Source organism: Capsicum annuum, chromosome 4, assembly GCF_002878395.1.
Source record: "Capsicum annuum cultivar UCD-10X-F1 chromosome 4, UCD10Xv1.1, whole genome shotgun sequence".
In the NCBI taxonomy this organism is placed as follows: Eukaryota; Viridiplantae; Streptophyta; class Magnoliopsida; order Solanales; family Solanaceae; genus Capsicum; species Capsicum annuum.
The window spans coordinates 110,148,947-110,162,259 of record NC_061114.1 but is presented as its reverse complement, the minus strand read 5'-3'; positions in this window follow the sequence as shown (position 1 = coordinate 110,162,259).

Sequence of the window (13,313 nt, the reverse complement as noted above, 5' to 3'; positions counted from 1 at the left end):
TTCAAGAGAACAAATAGAATCCCAAAAGCAAACTTGTTCATCTAGTTAATCATCTAAGGTATGTGAGTTTTGAACAAGGATAAATATTTTATCTTATGCCCAAAAACATACATTAAATTATAAATTGTTGAGTTTTGTATGATTTCCCATGAAATTTAAGATAGGGTTTATACCCAACATTGCTAATTGCATGATTTTGAGATTTTAAGTGATTTCGGTATTGAAATACATGTCTACTTTTGAAAAATTAATGCATATGATCATATTTTATAGATTTTAAATTGAATTATGAATATTTGTATTTCAAGCATGAATGTTATGGTGTTTGACATGAAATTGAAGCATGGGTCATTAAACCTTAGTTTAAGCATCCTATGATTAGCTATTTTCAGATTTTGATAAAGAAAATTAATCTATTGATCCAAGAAAAGATAGGAATCCACATTATTCATACAGTTTACGATTTAAAGAAAAGAGAAGTATAATTGATTTTCACTATAAGACCTAGTATTGTTTTAAGTTGGATTTCCTAAAAGTTTTGAGCAATAAGTATGGGAGTAGTAGTTAGCACCGACTTGGGTATGATTCTAAGGTCTCATGCCCCAGAACTATGTGCCACCATAGGTTTCTAATTTGTCCATAGTGGGCTAAGACAATGATCACTTAATTCAAGGTTCTATTCCGATGGCAAGGGTAGAATAGCTCTCCCTAATGTGGGAAAGATGTTGAAATCCATGTCAGCTCACATGGATTATGTTGGTTAGAAGAACCTCCCAAAAAGATGTCCCCTACTCTTAAAATAGTCTATTGGTTTAAAGCCTTAAGATAAAGTGTTTTCCTTATAGCTTAATGGTAAAGATTTTCAAAATAGTTTCTCAGAAAAGAATAACAAAAAGCTTTTATAAAACTAAGTTTAAAGGCTCATAACCCTTACTCAGATTATAATTTACAGAAAGATATTAGTTTCAAATTTTAGGTTTAAAGAGTGAGTCCTTTCTACCCTTAGACAGTATGGTTTAAAGAGAAAATGCATGTAGAACTTTTAATACTAAATGTAATGACTCACTAGATTTATAAAGTATGATTTGTTACCCACGATCTTTAGTATTTCAGATATTTCAGCTTATGTGAGTAATTTACATTAGCATGCATTGTTTTACAAATTATGATGATTGATATTATGTTTTAATTTTGCATTCACCCCCATATACTCAGTACATCCTTAAAGTACTGATCTACATATACATCTACGTGCTACATTGTCTCATAATATAGGTATCAGTTCAGTTGTAGCATGAATACCATATTTAGATAGTTTGCAGCTTCTAGTCAGTAGGTGAAGAGTCCTCTTGATTTAAGGGCTCGAATCAGTCATACAGTTTGAGTAATATTTTATCTTTTCTTTATTCAGTAATATTGATTTGGTATAGTTGGGGTCATGTCCCGGCTATCTATAGTTAATACTAATAAAAGCTTCATAGACAGTCAGTAGAGGTAAAGTATTTGATTTCCAATTTTGTTTGTAAAAGTAGAGTTGTAATTATTTTAATTTAGTTTGGTATTGATCAGATTCAGAAAAGAGTTATCTTCTACTTATTCTATTTAGGTTTATGTATTTTATTTTGTTTCTTATGAGTTATACCAATAGAAGGGTTAGCTTAGGATCACTTGTGGTTCTAAGCATCGTATGACGTCTTGGGACCATTTTTAAGGCATTACAAACTTGGTATCAAAGCAAAAGGTTCAAGCATCCTAGGGTGTCTGCGAAGTCGTGTCTAGTAGAGTCTTACGAAACAATACAGAGGCATCTGTATTTTTCTTTGAGAGGCTACGAGGCATTTAATAAAAGTTTCCTTTTTTTCTACTATAGATTATGTAGTAAAGTTGTTCTCTTAGAATCTACTATCTATTCATGTATTACCCCAAAATTCCTCATCTATGACTTATTCTTGAGATAACACGATTATCAAGTTCAAATTCCTCCCCAGACAATGCTCTTAGATTTGCTAACAGAAGTTTTAAAAGTCACACAAGGGGCTTGAGAGGAGCTCCCTAGTGTGTTAAGTTCCTTAAGTTGAATGTTTAAGTTCTCATCCTTATCAATTGTTCAATTGAGACCGAATTAGATATACATTCAGATTCCTCATTATTTTTTCAGTACAGACAGTGCTCATGAGAGGAGATATTATGAACCTAGATTATTAAATAGAGTTTGCATTCAAGGGTTATTATTAACTTCAGTGTTATGATTTATGAATAGTAGAACCTTATTATAGTTGGAAGTATGGGTATAGAAGAGTGGTGGCAAGAAAGTGGGAATGGCGATTGATAGTAAGTATAGAGATAAATTTATGCATATTATTTAGATGTGTTAAGGTGATATGTCCTTGTGTGATAGTTTAGTGGAAGGTGATGGAGAAATTATTAGTTAAGGTGGATTGTTGTTCGCTTGAAATATGAAAAAAGTTATTGATGGAAATTATGGTGTTTGAAAGCTATAAGATATTAATGAAGTGTTTGGTGGTTTAGTATCATTAATTTAGGCTTTCCTTGAGATGACAAAAAGGAGTTTAGTTGAAACTCATAGAGCTATGGTAGTAATTTAGGTGTATAGAAGGGTAAATAGTGATGATGGGTAGAAGGAGGATGTGTTAATGGATTGTAAATAAGATAGGCCATATGGTTATGATTGGTTATTATTGTTATGAATATCTAGTGGACTAGTGTTTCTTGATGTTTTATTTTATACTTTCAAGTGAGAATTGTGTGTAAGGTGGATTGTTAAATTATGTTTAGCACTAGACATTAAGTTTAAATAGATGATGGTCATCAAAGTGGGTGTAATAATTTCTTAGTTAGTGATATTAGTTATTTGGAAGTGATCTAGTAGGCTTGAACAGTGCATGCAAGAATTTAAGTTTGTTTATTTGAAATTTAGCATGATGTTGTGGGTATGATGTAGAGGAGTGCCCAAGGTTATATGGGTTTGCATTATTTTCTAAGGTTATTATGTGTTGTGTGTGATTAGTAGTACCGTTGAGTTTCTAAGTGGAAGGAGACTAGTTATATATTTCGATGATGTTCTTAATAGCTAAGTTAAGGAGTTATGGTTAGATGATGTTGAGCCCTATTGGTATTATCTTGATTCTCATGGTATAGAAATACAAGTTTAGAGATGTGATATTAGTAAGCTATGACAAGAGTATCTTGGTTTATTAAAGGTTGATTATAATCGTGTTATGTGTTAGGATCTAATCTCGAATCCTTAAAGATTAAGCAAATAAAAAATAAAAGTTGAAAGCTCTAGCTGGTGTGAACTCAGGATATGGTGATACCCATGAAGATTCTAAGTTAGTAAGTGCTCAAGATGTTATATGATGACTAGAGGGGCTATAGAAATAAAGAGTTGTATCTCGGAAGGAAATATTAGAGGTGAGTTTTACACTTTCAGGTGTAGTCTTTCAGAGTAATTTTATTATTTGCGTGTATTATTGTGTTTTAGGCTCTAGGGTGTAGTGATTATAGTCCAGTTTAGAGTTTAGTAAAGGGTTCCTCAGACTTAGATGATGGATTAAAGCTAACAGGGGAGATGATAGAATGGGTACCAAAGTCAAACTTCCAAATTCTAGTAAGTGATGCTAGTGTAGTATAGAAAATCAATAAGAGAGATGATGCTCGATCGATTCTTATCTCAATACAAAGTTTCATACTTTAGTTATCCCGATATTTACTTATGCCTCACGTGTCAGTTCCCTGACCATAGCTTATGTTTATGCATATAATAAAGAGTCATGTACTCTCCCAGTTCCTATTAAGAGGAGTTCTAGTTCATCGAGCAGTTGGTATCAATTTCCAGAAGTTATGAACTCCAAATTCAGGTCATGCAGATCATGACTCATGTACTTATGCTTTCTAATAAGTTTAGTTTTATTACTCATGTAACACTCATAATGATAAGTGGAATTCATATTTATATCATGAACGTCCTCAGATTAGGTGTCTCTAACTAATCCATGTCGTGAATACTCTATTCCTCAGCCCTCGATGAAGTGTTGAGCTATGCTTAGTATCCCTTCATGTTCTGGATCCTGACATTCCAACTTTTCAGTGACCTCCCCCCCAGGTCAAGATAGTAATGATGAGTTATTGTGTGGACGGGAGATAGTAAATGCATTATGTTTGGGAAGATTGTTGTAAGATGGTTTTATGTAATTCTATAAGTTTGAAAGAATTTTGAGGAAAAGTTTATTTGCTTGTGTATGACATGGTTAATTGAGAATATTTTATGAGTTTCTTCCTAAGAATATTATAGTGTATGGAAGTTGTTATTGATAAAGGTATTATAGAATATGAGAAAGATGCTCTTATGGGTATTTATTTAGAAACACACATGTGGTTAGGATGATAGGCTTAGATGTTATGTTGGTATATAAGGGGATAAGTGTGTTGTGCACTAATGAATTTCTAGTAGGAAGTTGAATTGAGTTGTTAAAGTGGTAAGGAGAATTATCCTAGAGGTGAGCAGTTATAACAACATCCAGTACCTTGTGATTATGAGTTAGTCTTGACCACGATGTGAAAATTTAGTTCAATTAGAATTTAGTAGACGGATTTATCGATGCCTCATGAGAATTGTAAGTTGAAACAAGTGGATAGGGTATTTCAAGTGGGGATAGTATAGTTGATGGAGTACTTGTTAGATGTTGCTAAGCTTGAAAATAAGAAGTTGCATTGCTTAAGCCCCAAAAATTTTACCCTGGCTTATGATTTATAAGTTTATGTTTGATGCTATAAATCCGTAGCAATATTGTAATTCCTTATTCAGATGTTTTGTTCAGATCATACCCAAAGTTCCTTACTCCTTAATATCATTAGAGTTTCCTAGAAAAGTGTAGGAGAAATACTCCATCGGGATATGAGCTGTAACACCTTGTATTTTTGAGCTAGAAATTAAATCATCGTCCCTACGTGTGTAAGCTCTAATTCCATGGTTTATGTTTTGATTCAAGTGTCATGATCTTTTGCCTAGTATATGAAGTGATTATGAGGTGAAAAATGTTCATAGAAATGGCCTAGAGCAAAGTTAAGTGAAGAACCTGTCATTTATCCAAAATTGGATATTCAATTCTACAAGGGTCTACTTTGAACATGTATAACTTTTGATACACAGAGAATTTTGCAGCTCAAGACCCAAAAATTGTAGATAATTGAATTATCTTTCCAACGATACCAATTTAACCAAAATCCGAGAGAAAAGTTATGGTATTTTTCATGTGAGGTAGTAAGCCAATGTGATCTTGATGCGTTGCGTTGACTGCACCCCGACACAAAACCTGATGCGAATTTAAAGTTGATTTACGCATTATTTCAGTTCCTAATGGGTCTAGGGGCATTTTGGTCACTTTTCCTCACCCAAAATCCATCCATACATATAATTCCAGCGCAAAAAGCATCAATTACCTCTTCTATTCAATTTTCTCTCAAAAAATAAGATCAACCTAGCATTCCTCCAAGAACAAGAAAGCAAGAAAAAATCAATCCTTAAGTCCAAGATTTCCAAGGATAAAATTAAGATTCAAGTTCTACTCTTCAAACATTATAATCTAAGGTAGGTGGGGTTTTCGTAAACTACATGGGCTTGTTGAAAACTCTTCGAGTAAGATTTAATGTTATAGAAGTCATGTAATTTTAAAGGGGTTTTGGAATTATGTTGACAATCTTTCATTATGAATTCCTTAATGATATTGATTTGGTCTTGAGGCCTTCCCTTTAAATTGATTTGGTTAAGTATATATGTATGCATGTGTTTGAAGCTTTGAAATATAAATTGAGAGCATGAAATATTGAATCTTCCCCTCTCATTTTGTGTTACTACAAGTTATGGGTTCCTAAATTTGCATGATTTAAAGAAAGAGTCAAGAGTCTTATTATCTTACATGAATTTTATGATGATTAAGAATTGAAGAGAGGGGTATTATTACGATTTAAGTATTGAGAGTAATAATTGAAGAAATCTCCAGGAATGTTTAAGAAATTGACCACCTCTTATTTGAAATTGTTTAGAAAGATTAGAATCTTTGCGTAGTTTTGAATTATGTTTTGAAATATGTATTCCCTTATACTATTGCATGTTTTGGTGGTCTGAACAGTGTCTTAAATGAAAGAATCATGCATGATATTTTTATGGCTCAGAATTATGACTTGCAAATCTTGGTATGACAATACCAAATTAGATAAACATATGATAAAAGTCCGAACAGAATACAGATTTCATTTCAGATTTTAGATTTTGAATTTAGAAAGATGTATGTTTATAACAGGATAAAAGTAAGCACTAAGAGAATTAGGTGGTTACCTGAAATAGGCATGGGTCACTTGATTCATTGCCCAAAATCATTTTTTGCTGATATAGATATATTATTATTATTATACGCTGTCCTAGTTCCCTGTGGCGTATCAAAATCAGAATCAGAAACTCTAAGTTTTGCGGCAAACTTAGGTTGGGGGCTTGGCCGCCGAGTCAAGGGCTGATCCCATATAGCCCGTGGGATACTTTCAGAAATATAGGGTGTACCACCTAGTTCAGAAGTAATATAAAGAATGAGATTGCATTGATGAGATTATTTTAAGATCATTTGAGATGGCCTATGTATTTTAAACTATTTCATGCATAATATGTTATGACTTGCTCTCACCTATGTTATATATGTATAAATTCATTATTTTGAATTGTCCTGCGTACTAGTACATCTGTATTGACCCCCCTAATTTTAGGATTTTGAGATACAGTCCTGGGGACCCGTTAAGCAGTAGATTGACTTTTCTGAAGTTTGCAGTTGGTAAGCCTCTCTTACTTTAGAAGGCCTGATTATTAAACTTTTATTGTTATTTTATTTTTATTCATGGTTAGATTGGGGGCCTTGTCCCATATTTATGTCAGATGTATGATGGAGAATGTAATGTTAAAGATTTTGCAGACGGTTGTCACATGTTTAGAATATTTAGAATTTCCTTTTTTAAATTGTTCAAGTTTATGAGATTGACCATGATTCCATCATTATGTATTATTTTTCATGAATTTTCTTATACTATATGAATGTTGTGCACGATTACCAGATTTAGAAGAGCGCCCGGCCTTCATGGTTCGGGATGCTCATTACGGCTAGGGCCCCAGCTCAGGTTGTGACAAACTTAATATTAGAGCACAGTTCATGGTCCCAGGGAATTTGTTAAATTGTGTCTAGTAGAGTCTTGCATATGGGTATGTTGTGCACCAAACTTTTAATCAGGAGGCTACTGAGCATTTAGGAGTTGTTTCTTATTGTTTCATACACTAGTTCATGCTATAGAGTTGTTCATAAGAAATTTATCCAAATTTGTTCCTTGTTCTAATTTTATGGGCCATACCTCACTCTCAAGGCGATACAAGTCAAAGAGTCTAGCTCCCCCCATGATATGATTCTCTCTGATTGGGTTTTCCATAAATTTATAAGATAGCATAAGGACTGGAGAGGATACCATTAATGCTTCAAAATGTATTGATTTGAGTGTATACCTTTATTCTGATAAAATTATGCCTTTTATCCTGAGGTACAAAGTCTATTCAATCCCTTTTTAAAATTCTTATTGCAGATATCTTCCATAAGGGTAATGATGTGTAGCAGAATGTTAGAACTATATTTCCACCCGAGTAGTAGTGCATGTTAAAGTGTCATGGCCTATGGGTAGTGAGATTGTCCAAAAAGTTGGTGATATTAAGTCACAAGGTTAGAAGTCAGAGTGAGGGTGACTTTTGTGTAAATAAATATATTTAGTTGTATAATCATGAATTGAGGAGTGGGTTGCCATTGTGTAGTGATAGACTAATGTGGTACCAATACTTATAGATTATATGGTAGTCTGTGAAGGAAGTGGCTGGCTATGATTATTATCTATTCGAACTAGGGAAGGAGCCTAGAATGGGTAGTTATGGTGGTTATAGAAATTAGTGATAGTTTGTGAATGAAAAGGGGTAAAATAGTTAATAAGTTGTAAGTAGAGAATCATTAGTGTTCATTCAATTTTGAAGATCACTGTGATGTATGGTTAGGTAAGTAACTATGATATGAGAAAGTGGAATATGTTGATAAGACTGTAATAGGTTATATTATAAGACTTAGACCGTCTATTCTTTGTTAGTGACTTGACCACTACCACCCTCTTCATTTTTCTTTCTCTAGTAATTATAAACTAGTACTTCATGTGAGAAGGTATGTAGTGGATGTTGAGTTGTAATGGTGATGTCATAGAGGGATTGTGGTTATAAGTAGTAGTTAAGTGAAGTGAAATATTTGGGTTGATTTCCCAATCTGATAGACTAGTATGATATGTGGCATGCCTTACCGATGGTATATCATTGATGATAGACAATAGGCTTAAACTTTGGATGTGGAATGTAGGTGAGAATAGTAGCTCAAGATTGATAATGCATATTTTGTGGGAATGAATTAGTTGGTTTGGTGTAGTGTTTGAAATAGCCTAGGTTGGCAACTTACAGAATAGAAGTGGACAAATGTGATACGTATATGGTGATAAGGACTAGTGTTAAAAATGATGAATTGTGGTTGAATTATTAATATAGATAAGAGCATGAGTAGATAAGAATAAGTTGAACTCCGAGGTAGCATGTTGTTAGATAAGGTGTGATGTGTATAAGTGTTTTGTGTACCTAGATTTAATTCTTAAAACTTGTAGTATGGAGAAGTCTAGGAAGTTGTATAGTGCTCTTTAGAGTTGAATTGAGGAAAAAATAAGTATGCAATGTGAGCCTTGGGTATGGTTTTACAAATTTTTGTTAAGTTGCAATTTATGTGATTTTAGGTGTAATGCGAGTATTCTAAGGAATTGAAGATAGAGTATTAAGTGTTCAAAAGTGAGGGTATCTATACCCATGATAATGGTAGTCGTAAGTTGATGAACTTGGGTGTTAGAGGAAATTATGATTAGTGTCCCTAAAAGGGAATGTCCTAGAAATAATTTAGTGTCTTTGTATTAGAAATTAATGAGAGGAGTTTGTGTTCACATTGATACTAATAACCCTTTTGTGAAAAGGAGTGTGGATGCGTGCGCTCATGAGAGTGGGAGTTGTTGTGTGATGGCTATAGAGGCTGGAAAAAGTTAAGAGTAGCCATTTTGAAACGCGAAGCCTTTAGAGTTTAGTTCTTCAGGGAGAGTTTAGAGTTTAAGTATGTGGTGATGTCTCTTTTATGTTGAGAGTTGTGGCTATAGACTTGATAAGGGAATACATCCGTAAGTCTAGGAATGTGACTTTGATCTAAGAGGGAGATGGGGAATTAAGTGAGTTCCCGAATGTTCTCAGTGTGGCAAGCTATGGTGAGGAGTCATAAAAAATCTATTCCTACTCAAGCATACTCCTCGTACTTCAATTTCAGAGATTATTCTGCTAATGTCCTAAGTCATATGTTCAAGTCATGCCTTTGCCTATGGTTCGAGTTCTCTATGGACTTATGTTTATGATCTAACCTCCAAACAAGAAATAATTATGTCTCTTAGCATGCTTGGTTCTAAGGAAATATGTTTCTATATGTCACTGTTTCATTCTATGTTGGGTTTAGCCAAAGTGATAAGAGTTTATGCAAACTTATGGAAAATCTCAGTTCCTTAAATGAGGAGCAATTGCTTCAAGCAGAAATCTTTGTTTTGGTTGTAATGTAATACCCCGTAGCATTGTCGACTCAATACCACTCTTGGTTGCATGTATGGAGAGATGACAACCTGAAAATTTTTCCAATTGTTAAAAGACTTAGTCATAGTTATGATCTCTTAACTTCCATGATCTTTAAATTGATTTTTCCGACCCCAACACGTAGATTTTTTAGTTGATTCATGATCATGGGGTGTAAAGGGGGTGTCTCAGGAAAGTTTTAGATTTTCAGATGATGTTTGAGGCAAGTTTGCATGATCAAAATAGTGGGCCAATGCAATTTTGATTCATCGTGCCAGGAATTGCGTTAGTAGGGATCGACGCAGTGTGTCGCTTAACGTGTCGGGTGCCCAGTTCGTCTTACTGATTTTTTAGGTCCAGGAGGGTAATTTAATCTCTTTCCCTTATTTTATCTTGATATGTGCACCAATAGTTTCTCACTGTTCTTTATCCTAAGAATTCATACTGCATTGTGTTTCTTTAGAACGACTCTCTATCTATGATCTAGACACTTGATATATGAAGCACTTTGTGTCTATTCTATCGTATCTTTATTTTATGTCTCTCCTTGAGTAGTGCAATAAGTATAAGTTGTGGTATAATTGTGTTACTTCCATTCATGACATTATGCTTGAGTTCCGTAATGACCCTCCGTATGTTAGTAAAATGGTTGTGGTGGAAGCATAGTAATGTGTTAGATAGGAGAGTAGATGTTCTTGAATGAGAAAAATTTGATGTGATTCTCGAGCTAAGGTTATAGGTGAAAAGGAAAAAGAAAGAGATGAACTTTTGTTGAATGAAATAGCTAAGAAGGAGGAATGTGGCAAAAATATTGTTGAGAGTGATTGGAATTATTGGTCTTAGTGGGGAGATCCATGAAGTGGGCGTAATGATTAGTCTTGAATGTTGTGGTTGCTGAAAACATAAAACTGTGTGCTATATGGTTAGTACCCTCTAAATTAAATCTCGAGTGTGTTTGATGGTAGGGATAAGGTGGAGAAGTTTTATTAAAGGGATGTAAAGTACCGGTCCCCGTAGCTCAAGTTAGCACTTTTAACTCCGAGTTAGGCTTCAACATTACAGAGCTAAGTAGTGAGTATCAAACTCTATTGGTTATATGTGTGACAGGAGAATTATAAGATGGAAAGGACGAAATATGTTATTTAATGTTGAGGCATAGCTGAGTGGTGCCTTTAAGCTAAGTCTATTCGTTGTACCTTGCAAGATGAAGAATGCTTCTAAATCCTATGTCCCATGAAAACCTTATTTCATGATTAGTACTAATATAAATCAGGTCTATGATCATCAAATAAACCCCTGCCTTATGTTGTAATAATTAGGACTTATAGAACCCATGTGCAAGATCATCCCTATGTAAAGTCTTATTATCCTATGTTTCATGCTTACATATTTTACTCGGGGTTATCATGAAACTTGTTTGATGCCTTTGTATTTTTTACTGAGGAAAATTATTCAATGAGAGACTACGTTCTTTATTCAACACTTTTAGATCCTCAAAAGTCCCTATCTATCATTCGGGGACGAATGATCCCAAGGGGGAGATAATGTAATGCCCCACATTTTTGAGCTAGAAATTAAATCGTCATCCCTACATGTGTATGCTCTAATTCCATGGTTTATATTTAGATTCATGTGTCATGATCTTTTGCCTAGTATATGAAGTGATTATGAGGTGAAAAATATTCATAGAAATGGCTTAGAGCAAAGTTAAGCGAAGAACCTTTCATTCATCCAAAATTAGATATTCGATTATACAAGGGACTACTTTGAACGTATATAACTTTTGATATAGATAGAATTTTGTAGCTCAAGACATACCAAATTATATATAATTGAATTATCTTTCCAACAATACCAATTTTGCCAAAATCGGATAACCGAGCGAAAGTTATGGCATTTTTCGTGTGAGGCAGTAAGCCGATGTGATCTTGACGTGTCGCATCGACTGTGCCCCAACACGAAACCTGATGCGAATTTAAAGTTGTTTTCATTATTTCAGTTCCTAATGGGTCTAGGGGCATTTTGGTCACTTTCCCTCACCCAAAATCCTTCCATAACATATAATTCCAGCCCCAAGAAGAATCAATTGCCCCTTCTATTCAATTGTCTCCCAAAAAATAAGATCAAACTAGGGTTCCTCCAAGAACATGAAAGCAAGGAAAAATTAATACTTAAGTCCATGATTTTCAAGGAACAAATCAAGATTCGAGTTCTACTCTTCAAACCTGGTAATCTAAGGTATGTGGGGTTTTCCTAAACTACATGGGCTTGTTGAAAACTCTTCGAATAAGATTTAAAGTTATAGAAGTCAAGAAATTTTAAAGGGGTTTTGGAATTATGTTTACAATCTTGTATTATTAATTCCTTAACGATATTGATTTGGTCTTGAGGCCTTCCCTTGAAATTGATTTGGTTAAGTATATATGTATGCATGTGTTTGAAGCTCGGAAATATAAATTAAGAGCATGAAATATTGAATCTTCCCCTCTCTCGTTATGTTACTACATCATTTACAAGTTATGGGTTCCTAAATTTGCATGATTTAATGAATGAGTCAAAAGTCTTATTATCCTACAAGAATTTTATGATGATTGAGAATTGAAGATAGAGGTATTATTATGATTTAAGTGCTGAGAGTAATAATTGAAGAAATCCTCAGGAATGTTTAAGAAATTGACCACCACTTATTTGAAAATATTTAAAAGGATGAGAATCTTTGCATAGCTTTGAATTATGTTTTGAAATACGTATTCCCTTATACTATCTGCATGTTTTGGTGGTCTGAGTAGTGTTTTAAATGAAACAATCATGCATGATATATTTATGGCTCATAATTATGACTTGCAAGTCTTGGTGTGATGATACCTAATCAGATAAGGACATGGTAAAAGTCAGAACAGAATACAACTTTCATTTCAGATTTCAGATTTTGAATTCAGAAAAATACATGTTTAGAACAAAATAAAAATGAGCACTAACAAAATTAGGTGGTTACCCTAAGTAGGCATAGGTCGCTCGATTCATTGCCCAAAACCGTGTTTTGCCGATACGGGTATATTATTATTATACGTTGGCCTAGTTCCCTGTGGCGTATCAGAATTAAATCAGAAACACCAAATCTTGTAGTAAACATGGGTTGGGGGCTTGGCCGCCGAGTCAAGGGCAGATCCCATATAGCCCGTGGGATACTTTCTGAAATATAGGGTGTGCCACCTAGTTCAGAAGTAATACAAAGAATGAGATTGCATTAACATGATTATTTTAAGATCATTTGAGACGGCCCACGTATTTTTAACTATTTCATGCATAATATTTTATGACTTTCTCTCACCTATGTTATATATGTATAAATCCTTTATTTTGGATTGCTCTGCGTACCAGTACATCTGTATTGGCCCCCCAATATTTTAGGATTTTCAGTCATAGTCCCAGGGTCCCATTAAGCAATAGATTGACTTTTTAGAAGCTTGTAGTTGGTGAGCCTCTCTTACTTCGGAAGGCTTGGTTATGAAACTTTTATTGTTATTTTATTTTGATTCATGGTCCGACTGGGGGCCTTGTCCTAGATTTTTATTAGACTTATAATGGT